This window comes from Hippopotamus amphibius, chromosome 3 (assembly GCF_030028045.1).
Source record: "Hippopotamus amphibius kiboko isolate mHipAmp2 chromosome 3, mHipAmp2.hap2, whole genome shotgun sequence".
Lineage (NCBI taxonomy): Eukaryota > Metazoa > Chordata > Mammalia > Artiodactyla > Hippopotamidae > Hippopotamus > Hippopotamus amphibius.
The window spans coordinates 159,784,337-159,799,442 of NC_080188.1; the positions used below are offsets into that span (position 1 = coordinate 159,784,337).

General features: G+C 38.6%; 1 protein-coding gene and 1 non-coding gene across 3 annotated transcripts in view; one reads left to right on the forward strand and one right to left on the reverse strand.

Moving 5' to 3' along the window:
• Positions 1 to 15,106, reverse strand: part of KCNH1 (potassium voltage-gated channel subfamily H member 1) — a 411,257-nt gene that overhangs the window by 136,879 nt on the left and 259,272 nt on the right. The gene's annotated exons all lie outside the window — the stretch shown is intronic.
• LOC130850571 (U6 spliceosomal RNA) lies at positions 8,775 to 8,877 on the forward strand. The gene has a single exon (XR_009052941.1). It is a non-coding gene; the product is annotated as a U6 spliceosomal RNA (small nuclear RNA).

Consider the following 15,106-nt stretch of genomic DNA (forward strand, 5'->3'; position numbering starts at 1 on the left):
AGCCCCTGCCCACCAGCCAGCCCCGTATCACACCTCTGCTCCGTCACCTGCCCCGCACTGGCGCCCGTCTAAGTGTGTACAGTCCTCTGAACTGCCCAGCTCTCACTCAGGCTTCCAAGCCTTTGTTCCCAGCATGTTCATTATTCTGGTGAATGTCACCCCTTTACACTTTGGCTTCAAATTTGGGTCTCAGGCCTCCTTTCCACTCTTAAAAGACTGTGGACAGCAAAGAGCTTTCATTTATGTGGATTACATCTATCACAATTCACCATATTAGACATTAAATCTGATGAAATTAAAAATATTTGCTTATCCACTTAAAAAATGATAAACTCTTATGTTAACATAGGTCACATGTTATGAAAATAGCAATATTGTCCAAAATATTAAAAAATTAGTAAGAAGACTGTTATTGCTTTACATTTTTCCAAATCTTTTTAATGTCTGGCTTCAGAGATGACAGATTTTTATACCTGCTTCTGCACTCAATCTGAAGCAATATGTTGTTTTGGTTGAAGTATATAAAGAAAATCCAGCTTCACACAGATATGTAGATGGAAAAGGGAGGACTATTTTAATAGCCTTTTGGATAGCTGAGAGCATTGTTCTTTGATACCATCCTAAAATTCAACAGGTGGTAGTTTCTCACAACTTAATGTGGAGTCTGAAACCACATCAATAAAATTTTCATACTCTGTTATATTAGTCAATTGGTCTTTCTCACTCTTTGAAAGGATCTTTAATTGATGCATGAATGTGAATGTCATGCATTGGTCACTTGGAAAACATGGGTTCACTGAGTTATAAAGCTCTTCCAAAAATCACATTTTGTTTGTGCCAAACCAACACATTTCATTAAAAAAGATCAAAAAGTCATATTTGTTAATCACACCAATTGCATCAAACCGTTCTTTGGAAACTGTCAAATTCATGGCGGCAGATACCAGTTTTTCACAATTCTAATTTTTGCTTGAAAGCTTTAATTTTATACTTGGCAACAAATACTGCCAGTTGTTTACTTTGAAGTGACAGGCTCACCTCACTGATTTTCAAGAAAATGTCTGCCAAATACCCAGGTCTGAATAACCCTAGTTTGTCAGTTGTTCTCTCAAGTAAAAATGGTACAGAAAACAGCAGCTATTTCAGTTAGAAATACAATTGCACAAAATCTTTCCCTTAAAACAGCCACAGTATTTCAGTATGCAGAAGTGCTTTATGTGTAATTCTCATTTTGTTACACAGGATATTAAAAATATGTACTCAAGGGTCAAAATTTAATAAATGTAATCATTTTTGCTTCATCAAGGGCATTCTTGAGTGAAACCAAATTTTTTGTTTAAGGAGTGCATGGCAGTGAAGAATACAGGGACTACAAGTATAGCTCGGCACTGCCTTTATCCACACTAAGAGGCCAGACTTTCACACACCACTGCTTTTGTACCATCAGTGCGCTCATCTATACAGTCAAACAGACAATGTCAAGTGTTATTATGTACATCGTTTTGACCTCACAAAATCCCTAGAAAGGTCTTGGGGATCCCATGGATTACACAGATCACTCTTTGAGAACTATTGCCCTACACACCTCTTTAGAGCTGTCGCAAATGTAACTTCCCTGAGAAATTTTACCATCTGTCCTTCTTCTGTGCCACCACTGTAATTTGTATAAACTTCTGGCATAGTACTTACATTTTATTTCATATGGTTAATTATATCTTCTTTCTTGCCTACAATTGTCAGTTCCTTTAGGGCAGAAACAATGTCTTATTTATCTTTGAATACTCAGTCCTTAAAAGTACCAGGCACATAGTAGGTGCCTGATAAATATTTGTTGAATGAATGAATGAATAACTTGTATAGCAGACTGTATTTTCTAAAATGTGTCCCATCACACATGCTCTTCTATAATCCTGCCACATACCCATCAATAGGTCTGTTCCCTTCTCTTTTAACCTGGCAGGTCTTTGTGAATGCCTATAAAGGCAGGTCTTTGTACAACCTATAAAGCTAGTAGAAGAGATGCTATGTGACTTCTGAGGCTAGGTCTTAAAAGCACCACGCATTTCTGCCTTGACCTCTTGGGACACTCACACTTGGAACCCAGCCATCATACTGTGAGGAAGTTCAAGCAGCCTGTGCAGAGGCCTACAAAGAAAGGTACCTGGGTCCCTGGCTCAAAGCCCCAGCTAAGTTCCCAGCCTACATCCAGGGACTAATTTGCCACCCATGTAAGTGAGCCATCTTGAAAGAGGATAATCCAGTCAGTTTCTGAGCTGAGCCTACTGACAACTTATGAAAGAGAAATGAGACACCCTGATGAACCACTGCCCAGCTGCAGATGTATGAGGTAAATAAAAAATTATTTATTGTTTTAAATCACTAAGCTCTGAGTAATCTGTTATGCAGTAACAGATACTCAACACCCTATATTTGTCAGGTCACAGACGACAGAAACTATGATTGACTCACTCTAGTATTCCCTACTATAACCTGGCACAGGGCCTTGCATATTGTAGGTGCTCAAAATATATTTGTTGACCTGAAGCCAGCACCTTTTCTTGATGCCACATATCCAGTTAAATATAATCAGTATAGTCATGGATCTTACACATGGGATGGTGAAAATATCTCATTCCTCCAGGACATGATTAGACACTACCATACTCATTAGGAAATAACATGAAATGTAAAACACAAAGCATTAAAACTTGGTCTCCCTATTTTTTCCCATGAATTAGGCTACAGAGGGAGTTTAAACAACAATTACTAGAGAAATGTCTTCCTACCCACCTCCTAGTCAGCTCAGAAGTGTCGATTAGGAAGTCAGATGAGAGAGGCCACAGAAGACAAGGAAGATAGAGAAAATGTTGGCATCAATTTACTTTTCTAACGTTATTTTCATGATCATTTCAATTTTTAACCAACCCTGCTTAACTTGTAGCTTAACATTATTAGCTAAAGTAAGAAAAAACTGTATTACATATTTTTATTTCTAACTTACAAACAGTAAAAGAAATTTCACATGATTTTTTTGGTTGTTTCAAGAAAAGACATACTTCATCTGAATGCATCAGTAGAAAGAAACCAAATAATGGCAATGGAAATGATTCCAAAGAAATGAAGACCAAAGACTTCATGCTAGTTTTATTTTGAAGGATCATTCCTCATATACTAAGTTTGGGTTGGGTTTGTAGCCATGTTGGAGGGTGGCACGCTAAACCCAAAAGGGTGTTGTTGGCACAAATATACTAATTAATGATTCCTTTAAAACTTCTTGGGCAGCAATTTACTTACAAAAGACTTTAAAAAAAACCCTCAAAACTAAAAGAATTCTTTGAAGTAAGAGTTGTATTAGAAAGCCACAGAAGCAAATGCTCAATATTTTACATATTAATGCTTGTGCACTTCTGCTAAAATAGCACTTCGGGTTGCTAAGACCAAAAAAACCTATGCAATTGATGAGACATTAGTGAAAATTTGCAACAGAGGTGTTTGTTTAGAAACATGAATCTGTGGCAAAGAAGGTAGCTCCATTACCACTTTCAAATGACTCCATAGATTAACATATCAGGCTAATGATACAGAAGACCAACTTATGGACCAAATAAAGCAAGTGAAGTATTTTTCATTACAACTTGCCACGTGCACTGAAATTGCTAATATGGCAATCTTTCAGTATAGATGTGGTCTGAACATGATGGTGATATAAAGGAGGAATCCTTTTTTTTTAATTTTTCATGCTCATTGCCAAAAGACACAACTAGCTTTCAAATGTATAAAGCTAAAAAGAATTACATTGCCAACAGATGCGGTTTGGAATTTGTGTACAAGTATGTTCTGACAGCACAGCTGCAATGATAGCAAAACATTCTGTAGTGATTACCCACATTAATAAACTTATACCAGAATGTAAATTAATGCACTGTTGCCTTTGTTGAGAAAGACTGGCTTCAAAATCAGTCAGCTAAACTAAACATTGTGCTTAATGACGTAGTAAAAATAGTAAATTATGTAAAGGTAATTTAGTTAAATTTATGGTGATTCTGAATGAATAATTGGGAAGGTAGCTAATCATAAACAACAGTATTGCATGTTGATGTTTGATGGTTATCGAGAGGAAAAGCTCTCTCAAGAATGTCCACAGTACAGAATAAACTCAGTATTTTACATGGTAAGAAACCAGCTTGGTCCCAACTTTATAAAGATATGAATTAGAGCCAGTCTTATTTGCCTGTCTTTGCTATTTTAATGATCTTAATACTTTCATGTAAGGGAGAAATACGTTTTTTCAATGGTGGATAAGATTGAAAACCAAAAACAAAACCTAGATGCTTAAAAGAACAATTTCCATATTTATACCACATTCCAGAATTTAACAATTATCAGTGAAAGAGGTGATGATAATGACACAGCACATCTGCCAAAAGTTATGGCCAAATATTTTCTGAATTTGATAGAATGTTCTGAATCTATTTTCCTAGATTTATGCATAAAAAATTCCACGGATTCATTGTTCATCAAAAGATAATTTAAAGTTAACTAATATTTTTGGAACTGGCTACTGATAAAGACCTGAAAGGGAATTGTGAAAACACAGCACTACTTGCCTCATTTTAGATAAAAACTGAAAATAACAATAAAAGAGTCAATTCCCCAAGAAGTCATAACAGTTCTTGATGTGCATGTAAGGCAGAAACTGATAGAGCTGCAAGGAGAAACAGATGAATCCACTATCATAACTGGCAATGTTAATATCCCTCTATTAGAAATGGACAGATCCAACAGGGAGGAAATCAGTAAGGACCTACTTGAACTCAACACCATCAATCAACTGGATACAAGGGACATGGATAGACTACTTCATCCAACAACAGCACAATACACATTCTTCTCAAGTTCACATGGAATGTTCGCCAAGATAGACCACATTCTTGGCCATAAAACACACTTTCACAAATTGGAAAGAATAGAAACCTTACACTGTCTGCTTTCAGATATAATGGAGTTACACTAGAAGTCAATAAAAGAAAGACACTGGAAAATGCCAGAAAGAACAATCTAATCATCAACAATCTACCTTAATTCAGCACACTTTTGTTGAGTGTCTGTTACATGGCATGTCCCCAGGGGCGAACACCAGGGCTATGTCCTCAGTGCACTCATTCCTTGACTCTATGATCTCTATCAGTACTTACACAGTAATAAATTTTAGGTTTTAGGAGAATACTAAATCTTACCTGGAGTTCATAATCTACTGGCAAGAGGTAAGGGTAGAGTGCCAGAGACTCTGACAATGATAGCATATTCCACACATGCTCTGAGATCTAGATGTTACTACAGGAACACTGAGGAGGCAGTACTTATCAGTGCTTGATTTGTCACTTTTGTTTTATTGTTTTATATCCTTTGTCTATTTCTCCTTGTATTATATCATGAGTTCATATGTCTAGATTATCTTCCACATAGTGCAGTGCATGTAAGTGCGCTTTATAAAGGATTCTTGATAAAGTAATGACACCTACTATCACTGAGTTCCTCCCATCTTCACAAACATTTTCTCAATTAATCCTTTCAACAGTCTATGAGGCAGATGTTATCTCCATTTCATAGCTAATAAGGCAGAAGTGGACTTCCCTGGCAGTCCAGTGGTTAAGACTCTGCATGCTTCCAATGCAAAGGGTACAGGTTCAATCCCTGGTCAGGGAACTAAGATTCCACATGCCATGCGGCCAAAATATAAAAAAATAAAAAAGAAATTAAAAACAAAAGTAAAAATTAAAAAAAAAAAAAAAGCAGAAGTACAAATAGGCTAACATGTCCAAAATAACAGCTAAGGTAATGACTATTTGAGCTGGCTTGTGAGCCCAGTTTCAACTGACCCCAAAGCCATGTTCTTAGCCAGCACTATGATCTGGATCTGCCCTTTATGGTGTGAATATAAGAAGATGATTTAATAAAAAAAAAAAAAATTGAAAAAAAGAAGATGATTTAATACATCCTATTCTCCAGTTCCTCTTTGGGAAAACGGCCTATCTCATCCTTACCTATTTCATTGGAATGAGGACAGTTGTGATATTCAAATGTAGGCTGTAATGTACATATAAGGTGTTAAAATAATTACTTGTTTACTATATAGCAAATGCTCCTTTAGCTTAGAAACTGTCATTCATCTTTGATCTTCCCAATTCTCTACTTAGAGCCTTGAAATGTAGTAGTATTTGTTAATGTTTGCTGCATGATAAAATTACGAGTTAAGAATACATATTCATGAAGGATTTTGTCTTCATGATATTTTTAAAAGGTTAGAATTGTATTTACGAAATTGAAAAAAGTAAATTCATATTCCATCCTGGTTTAAGAAACTAGCTCTTTGATGGTGAACGTGTTTCCCACTAGACTTTGGGTCACCATATGTCAACTCGGCAGGCCCGGAACAGACTTTGGCAAAGGTGCTGTCCAGGCTCTGTGCCTACACAGCTTGGTCAGGAGGGCTAGTTAATTGCTCACTGGGCTCTGCACACAAAGGCACATTTTGCAAAGCTCCTTTCTGCACATCAGTTGGAAATGTAACTCTCAGAGTGTAAGTCATTTTACTTTGTATGTATTCAGAGTGACTGCAGAATTGCTTTAGCAGATAATTTCATGGTGAGAAGAAAAATACTTCATAGATATTCTCAACTGAAATCCTGAAAGCTGAACTGGAGGTTGTCAGCTTTCTTCTTTTGATAGCTGTGCTCCCTTTAGAAAGAAGGAAAAGGAAAAATAACCTTAAAGTTCTCCTTCCCATGAGGGGTAAGATGCCATGCCCCCTACACTGTTTGACCTTTTCGATTGACTCTTTCATAGTTGGCTTTCTTGTCTAAAATGAGTTGGGCTGATGTGAGGTTCTATCTTTATTATTTTCTCTTTATTCTTTGTGGGCAGCATTACTAACTTCATAGGGAACCGCCTTGTGCAGTCATGGGCGTAGGGACAGGAGAGGACAGGAGAATGGATGTAAATGGCGCCCCATAGAGCCATTGTTGCAAGGAGAAAACAGCTCGGAGCACACCTACTGATGATGGGTCTGGACAGTCTCCACAAATAAGAAACAAAAATAGAAGCACATGCCCTCTTCTTAGTTTTCTAGCTCAGTGCTTCTCAAGCTATCTCTGGCAAAGAATTTATTTTTAATTTTTTAAAAAATATCCATCTCAGATTAATTCTTATATCAAAAGGTAATGTTAAAATTAGAAAGTTAAATTTTAAAAAGATGAATAAAACACAAGCCCTAATTTTTAAATTCAATTCAGCAGACATAAATGTATATTGCAGTAAACTTATTCAGAACAAACACTAAGAAAAAGGAAAGAATTACAGACACTATGAACATTTTTAATTTGCCATGTATACACAGGTGATTAATATAGAAAATTTCTGTTATACTTGTACTTTGGTCATTCCATAATCATAATCAAACAAAGTTGCAAGTGAAATAGCAGTTCTTCATATAAAACATCTATGTGCACACCCTGAACAAATAGCATGCATGTATGAGCTTGCTTTTTGCTTGCTAAGTGATCTAATCTAGGTGGGACTCACAACAATGTTATTCTCAGGGGACAGATGATAGAGCCGGAAGTGAGCCCAACAAGAATACAAGCCATGGTTCAGGCACTCAACAAAAGTGTGCTGAATTAAAGCAGGTTGTTGGCGACTACATTGTCCTTTCTGAACTGCGGTTCTGGGAACTACTCATCCATGTTAATGATCCCAAGGGCTCTACTCCCAGGGAGGGGCCAGATCTTTAGGCAGTAGCAGCTAATCCTCTGAGCCATCCTTAGCTAAACCCCACTGTTCAAGAGCAGACGCTTTCAAAAATGACTTACAATGTCTTTCTGAGTAACAATGAATCATTATTACTGAAGAGTGGAATAAAACTGCTCCCAGGATGAAGGAATAGAACATTCTCCTCCTACGGAGTCTGAGATGGGAAAAGAAGGCCATCATGGAAGTGTGTATGGGTTATGTAACTAGGTATTTTGTGAAGGGCATTCAAGGTCATTGAGGATCCAACCCTGCGTTTCCCCTTAGGGCAGTGGGACTGAAACTTGGATCTCTGGATGGTCTGATCAATAAGAACCCTAGTCTAAGGAGGGGTGAGCTCCAAGTGGAGGGAAACCTCTCTTCTACGGTTCTGATAATGCAGCTCTGGCCCCACACTGTAGTTGCCACTCAGCAAAACAAAAAGCCTACAGTTCACTAGACCCATAGACCTCAGAGAGCATCAATGGATATCTTTGTTATCTAACCAATCATGTCCTTGATTAAATTTCATTGATAATGTTCTGTACTTTCCCTGAGGTGAGTTCTGGTAGGAACAATCTCTTTCTTATAAAAGTGCTATTTCAGTGCCCTTTACAGGTTAGTACCCTGTGTGGCTGCCCAGCTGGTTGCCTTTTCATGTGGCTATTAGTTTTACCCTCCCTAAAGTCTATTCTCAATAAAGCAGCCAGAATGACCTCTTAAAATCTAAGTCAGTTTTTACAACTCTTCATTTTACTCAGAATGAAAGCCCAAGTCCTTATGGTAACCTTCTACCTGTCTCCAGCCACCACCCCCATTTCCCCAACCCATTCTTCCATCCTGGCATCTTTGCTATTTCCTGAAGACACTCTCCTGCCTTTGCACGGATCGTTACCTGCACAGAAGGCTCTTTACCAAAATAACTGTACTGGTAACTCCATACCCCTTTTAAGTCTTTGCTCAACGGTGCTTTTTCACAAAGGCTTCTCGTGCTGCTTTGGCAGCACATATACTAAAATCAGAATGATACAGAGAAGTTTAACATGGCCCTGCATAAGGATGACACAAATTCGTGATGCAGTCCATATTTTTACCTAGATACTGTCATACAGAGTGAAGTCAGAAAGAAAAACAAATACCGTATAACGTCGCTTATATGTGGAATCTATAAAAATGATATAGATGAACTTATTTGCAAAGCTGAAATAGAGACACAGATGTAGAGAATGAACTTGTGGATACCAAGGGGGGGTGGGGGGGTGGTATGAATTGGGAGATTGGGATTGACATATATACACTACTATGTATAAAGTGGATAACTAACAACGGCCTACTGTATAGCACAGGGAACTTTGCTCCGTGCTCTGTGGTGACCTAAACGGGAAGGAAATCTAAAAAGGTGGGGATATGTGTATGCATATGACTGATTCACTTTGTTGTACAGCAGAAACTAGTAACATCTCAAGCTCTGGTGTTTCTCTCCCTTTGCACAGGCCACTCCCGCTCCCTGGACTGCTTTACTCCCTCATCCATGCTACAAACTCCTACTCATCCTTTAACTTCATTTAAGCATCACTGCCCATGAGAACTTTCTCTTGACTGGGTACAAACATAGTCAAGAGCTCCTTCCTCAGCTGTAGCCAGATCAAACCAAGAAAGCTGTCCTGAAGAAACTTAGCTCTGACAAATAAATAACCTGTGTTTGCCTGGACGAGACATTTTCTCAGAGTGTCAGGGCACAGAACTGATATCTGAGTTTCAAGCACAGGGGGTGGGGGTGGGTTGGAAAATGTCTGTGATAAAACACTTGTCTAGAATATATTTTATCCCCGTCCACTGGATAGGAGTAAACCAGATTCTGTATTGAATAGCAGAGGAGAGAGAAGGAAGAGGAGAGACCAGCTGCTTACACCATCCACTATCTAAAAAGACATTAAAAGACATTGAAAAATAAACAACTAAGGTTAAAAAAAAGTAGACAATGACTTCCCTTGGAGAGTTTGGAAAATGGCAAGGTCAATTTGAGATAGCTGAGGTGTTCAGACCACAATCTGTCTCCAGTGACTGTACAGAACTGCAGTTCCTTTTCTCTTTTCACAACTTAGAGAGACAATCCTAATGTGTCATTTTCCGCCTCTGGTACTCTAAGGCAGTTTGAGAGTGTCATTTCAGGATTCCAAAAGACCAATAAAACTGCCCAGGCTTGACCAGAATTGAGATTCTTAGGCAAGGCAAAACCATCAAGCTTCAATTAAGGAATATGCCCAGGTAACCAACCCTGGTTTCAGATTCCCAGAAATAAGTATTTGAGTTCTCAGGCACAGTCTCTTCAAAAGCTACTGAAGAGCTTTATAAATGCCTACTCATTTGTGGTCCCTCAATTCTATATATATTTGACCAAGTATTTGAGAAAGCATGACTTTGCCATTAAGATATCCTGCAAACACAGATCTCTCCAAACATAAGCCAACTATTTGCTTTGTGTCTTATCCAAGGAAAAACTGTTGCCAAACTCTAATTGATATTTTATTCTGTTTAAGTTCAAGTGTATGAATATGTAGGGTACTGGATAACTCAAGCCTACACAGAGGTAGAATACAAGGCCTTTTCATTATCCTCATCCATTATCCACCTGAATTTATTTTCAGAAAAATATCCCCATTTTTGGGTTTCCAGAAATAAATTTTTTTCTAGGCATAATTTCATTGAAAGCTTTTCATAAGCTTTGTAAATTACCAACCTCCCAAGGAGGGTTTCAATTGGATTAAACAAAATGGAGAGAGGGAGCTGAGTTTGATCTCAGCCAGGCTACCAGGTACTTTCTATCACACATAATGGAGGAAGCTGCAGAGAGCTCTGAACAGATGCCTTAGTCAGCTGGCTGGGACGTGGCTCAGGCCATGATGTGGGCAAGTAGACAAAGTCTGACAGCCAGGATGCTGAAGGAGCCCTCCATTCATACTTCCTCTACAGCATCCTTGACAAGAGTCACCAAGAGGTGATATTTCCCCTCCCAGAGAGCTTCCTACTCTGACTCTTTGGTTACTGACTACCTAGAGTGTTAGAAAAAGTTCCCCTCTAGTTCTTCGTCACTGGACATAACTGTACCTTCTGGAGATATGCAGTTTGAATCTGTTCTTTCTTTTCATGAAATCCCTCAAATAGGCAGGACAGTGCTGTCTAACAGAATTTTCTGCAGTGATGGAAATCTGTGTGCTGTCCAATATGGTAACTATTCACCACATGTGGCTATTAAGCCCTTGAAATATGCAGGTGTAACTGAAGAATTTTTAAGTTTCTATTTAATTTTAATTGCTTTACATAGCCATGTGTGGTTAGCAGCTATCACACTGAACAGTGAAGACTGAGACATTTTTTCATGATTTCTTTACCAAAAATCTTCCATTTTCCAGGTAAATAGCCTTTGTTTCTTCAACAGTTTCTCAAACAAAATGACCCCCAGAACCTTCTCCCTGTAGTCAGTCCTCTCTGGACTTGCCAAATTCCTACAAGGTGCTAAAGCAGAGAACTCCTAGTGAGATCTGCCGCTGAAGACCATGGCATCTTATCTGATTCTGCTCAGATGTTTGATAATCCTCTCCTTGAACCTTACCTAGCCTGTACACTTCTGGCATATACTCAGTCCTCAATAAATATTTGAAGCTCAAATGAATATTCCAGTTATCTTGGTGTAATTTTTTAAGCTCTTTATTGGAATATAATTGCTTTACACTCTTGTGCCAGTTTTTGCTGTACAACGAAGTGAATCAGCTGTATTTATACATATATCCTCATATCCCCTCCATCCTATGACTCCCTCTCACCCTCCCTATCCCAGCCCTCTAAGTCATCACCCATCATAGAGCTGATCTCCCTGTGTATGCAGCAGCTTCCCACTAGCTATCTATGTTACATTTCATAGTGTATATATGTCAATGCTGCTCTCTCACTTCGTCCCAGCTTCCCCTTTGCCACCCCTCATGTCCTCAAGTTCGTTCTCTTGCTCTGCATTTTTATTCTTGCCCTATCACTGGGTTCATCAGTACTTAGTGTAATTTGATGAGCCCATTTTCCCAATTCTTCAGAGTCTTCTCAGATCTTCTACTTTTTCTGGGTTTCCTCATTATGATCTGTCCTATTGTTGGATTTGAGGATTCGTAGCTCGTAAGAACATCAGACATTCTTATATTAAAACTGTGTAAAAACATGAAAAACTAGAACATAAATATATTTCAGGACACCCAGGGTTATGTGGTTTCCTCCTAGGAGTAGATAACAGAAAATAACCTTATTGAAAGAAAGTAATTTTTATCTGGGGGAGAATAAAATTTCTAGGTAAGCACCTCCCTTCAGACATCACAAGTGATGTTCATCAAAGTGAGAGAAATTTAAATTCTCTATCCTTGGTTTCTCACTGAGCCCTGGAAGCCACTCAGAAGGGATTGCAGATATCATTCTATTTACTAAAATGTCTTATATATCATACAGCACATCAAATATCAGCAAATTACAATTGCTATACTCTAGACGAATCATTAAATGGGTGCTGCATTTCTAAAAAACAAACAAAAAACAGATATGTACAAGGGTGAGTCAAAAATTATCCACACTCCAGTTATATTAAAACTTCTGTTGGCTGCACTCTCTTAGCATTTTCTGTTCAAGACCACTGTCTCCCCAGTCACTGCTGTAGAGGTGTGAATGTGTTACATCAGTTCATTTGTAACTGCAGTGCATGCAAAAATGGATGCCTCACTTATGATCTGCAAGAAAGAAGAGCAGTGCGCAGTGATTCATTTTTGGTGGTCTGAGGGTGTGCACGTCTGCACACTTCTGCCCATTACTGTCGACACTTTGCAAAAACTTCGTTTTGAGGTGTTAAAGCATCCTCCCTACAGTCCTGATCTTGCTCTGCCGGACTTTCACCTGTTTGGTCCCCTGAAAGCAGTCCTACGAGGATGAAGATTCACTTCTGATGAAGTGAAGACAGCAGTGCATTCGTGGCTCGCAGCTCAGCCTAAAATAGTTTGTAATGAGGGAATACGAAAGCTTGTTGACAGATGGACAAAGAGTATTGAAAAGCAAGGAGATTATGTCGAAAAATGATGTATTTGTCTTTTCTAAAAGTTAATTAAATTCTACAGCCAGAGTGCGGATAATTTTTGACTCACCCTCGTGTAAACTGAATTTGAGGAATTTAAATCATTTCAGAGATTCTTTACCACCTTTGTGGATTGTTCTTTAAACAGCCAGCAGATCCCTAAACATCTTAGCTTTGCGTTTCTCCTCTCCTTCTTCTAGATTGTACATGACCTGTAAACACTCCCCGGGAAGCATTAACAGAGGGCTATTTTCAGGAATTGGGGTAAATACGCTTACTTGCAAAGACCTTTTCCCAAGTGAATACTCACCCTTAATAGAGCTGAGAATTACTGAATCGATTGTGTTTATGAATCAGATGCCTAAAGTGGGGCACAACTTCAGCATTACTTTACTGGACAGAAAGAATTCATCATGTAGCCACCTAACAGAGCTGACAGAGAGCCCTTTACCCCAACCTTTGGTGGCCTTCTGAACATGAGCGGTAAAGCTTCCTGAAAACAGACAGGGAGAACTGGGCTAAGACCAAAGACAGAATCGGGCTGATCATCTTCAACAAAATGCCTAAAAACTCTCACCATAGAATGCCTTTCATCTCTTCTAATAAATAATCTTTTACCACATTTTATGTATGCAAATCCTTTCTCTGTGTGCTCAAGAAAAATAAATAACTACATTTTCACATGTAGGCACAAACAAGCTGAGGTCTCTTTGATCTCTCTAAGCCTCTTAGTAATCCTGAAAAATCTTTAGACACAGAGTTCAGCCTCTTTTTCTGTAAGGCCAAGTATTAATTTTAACACATTTGGTAAAAGCACAAAGGCCATTAAATATACCCACATACGCCAGGGCTCTGTGAGGTATAATTAAATTTAAACAAGAACAATAAACAGCATGAATTCAAGAGAAATGTTACTTTCTTAACATTTATTCTTTCAAGGAAGTCTTTTATCTACACGATTACCTCTGAGTTAAGGTCATGGTAGGCATCTACTGCAAGGTGCAAGAATGTCTTCCAGGCAATGCTGGAGAAGGATATATGAGAATCTGGAGGGAGACAGAAGAGAAGCCAAATTTCCCTCATGTTGGAAGACACCAGGGTCCAAAAGTGGTGGAACATAAAAGCAAAACCACTGAGTGCCTGTGAAAAGCTCCATGTAATAATAGTTTGAAATTTGAGAGAAACTGGATCAAAGTGAATAATTAAGAGGGAAAATGTGGATGGCCTTAATTAGTGCTTTTCACAATCCCTTTATTTAGGGATGGGGAGGGAGTGGAGAAGATAGTTGGACAAGGCCCCCAAACTGGCTCTGACTTAAACAAGAACAGCTCCTTGTAAAAATCTGATTTCTCTATCTGGCCTCCATATTTAAAAAGATAAAGAAATTTTGCAAGCCCCTTAGCTAAATGGCCATCCCCCACACAACTTACAGGGAAGAGAGCAGGGTTTCAGTTACAGTGTAGAGGGTAGGGTCGTACTCAGGGACAAAGGTAATAGAACCAGAAGATGCTATTCCCATCTTTAATCATTTCTGTTAAAGTCTAATTTGTTTTTAAGAGATGGCACAGAATTTGTGTAAACATTGCTAAGAGTAAACAGTAAGCCTGCCAGGAAATTACCTTAAATCCCGGAAGAACACTGATGCACTTTGGCAGAGTCCAAGTAAAGTCATATGCAATTCTCATTCGTCAACAGTGTTCAATTACTATAGAGCAAAAGAGTTCTCTCTCATCCTTCCTTTCCAATAGCCCCTTTAGTCCTTCTCAAAAAAGGACCCTTGACTATGGCCACACTAAACTGATCCCCCTCAAGAACTTGAAAAACATGTACCAGACACAGTACTTGTATAGTGAAAATAAAGACTAAAAAGATACACTGGCTGCCTTTGAGGAGTTGAGGTCTAATAGCAGAGACAGGAACATCAATTGCAGTACAGGAAGACAAAGAAAGGGATGAAGGTTCAGTGGCTGAATGGACAGCCAGGCAGACATGCTGGCTGCTGAAGGCAACAAGTAAAGCAATTAAGTGTATCCTGGGGAGGCAGGAAAAGCTTGACTCACTGCCTCTGCCTTAGGTCAGGACCTTCATCATTTCTTATCTAGACAATTCTAATAGCCTCCTAAGTTGGTCTCTGCCTCTAAGCTTACTTCATCTATTCTATCCCATTCTCTACATCACCTGCTTAAAATTCTTCAATGACACAGCCAACTGCAGAGCCAA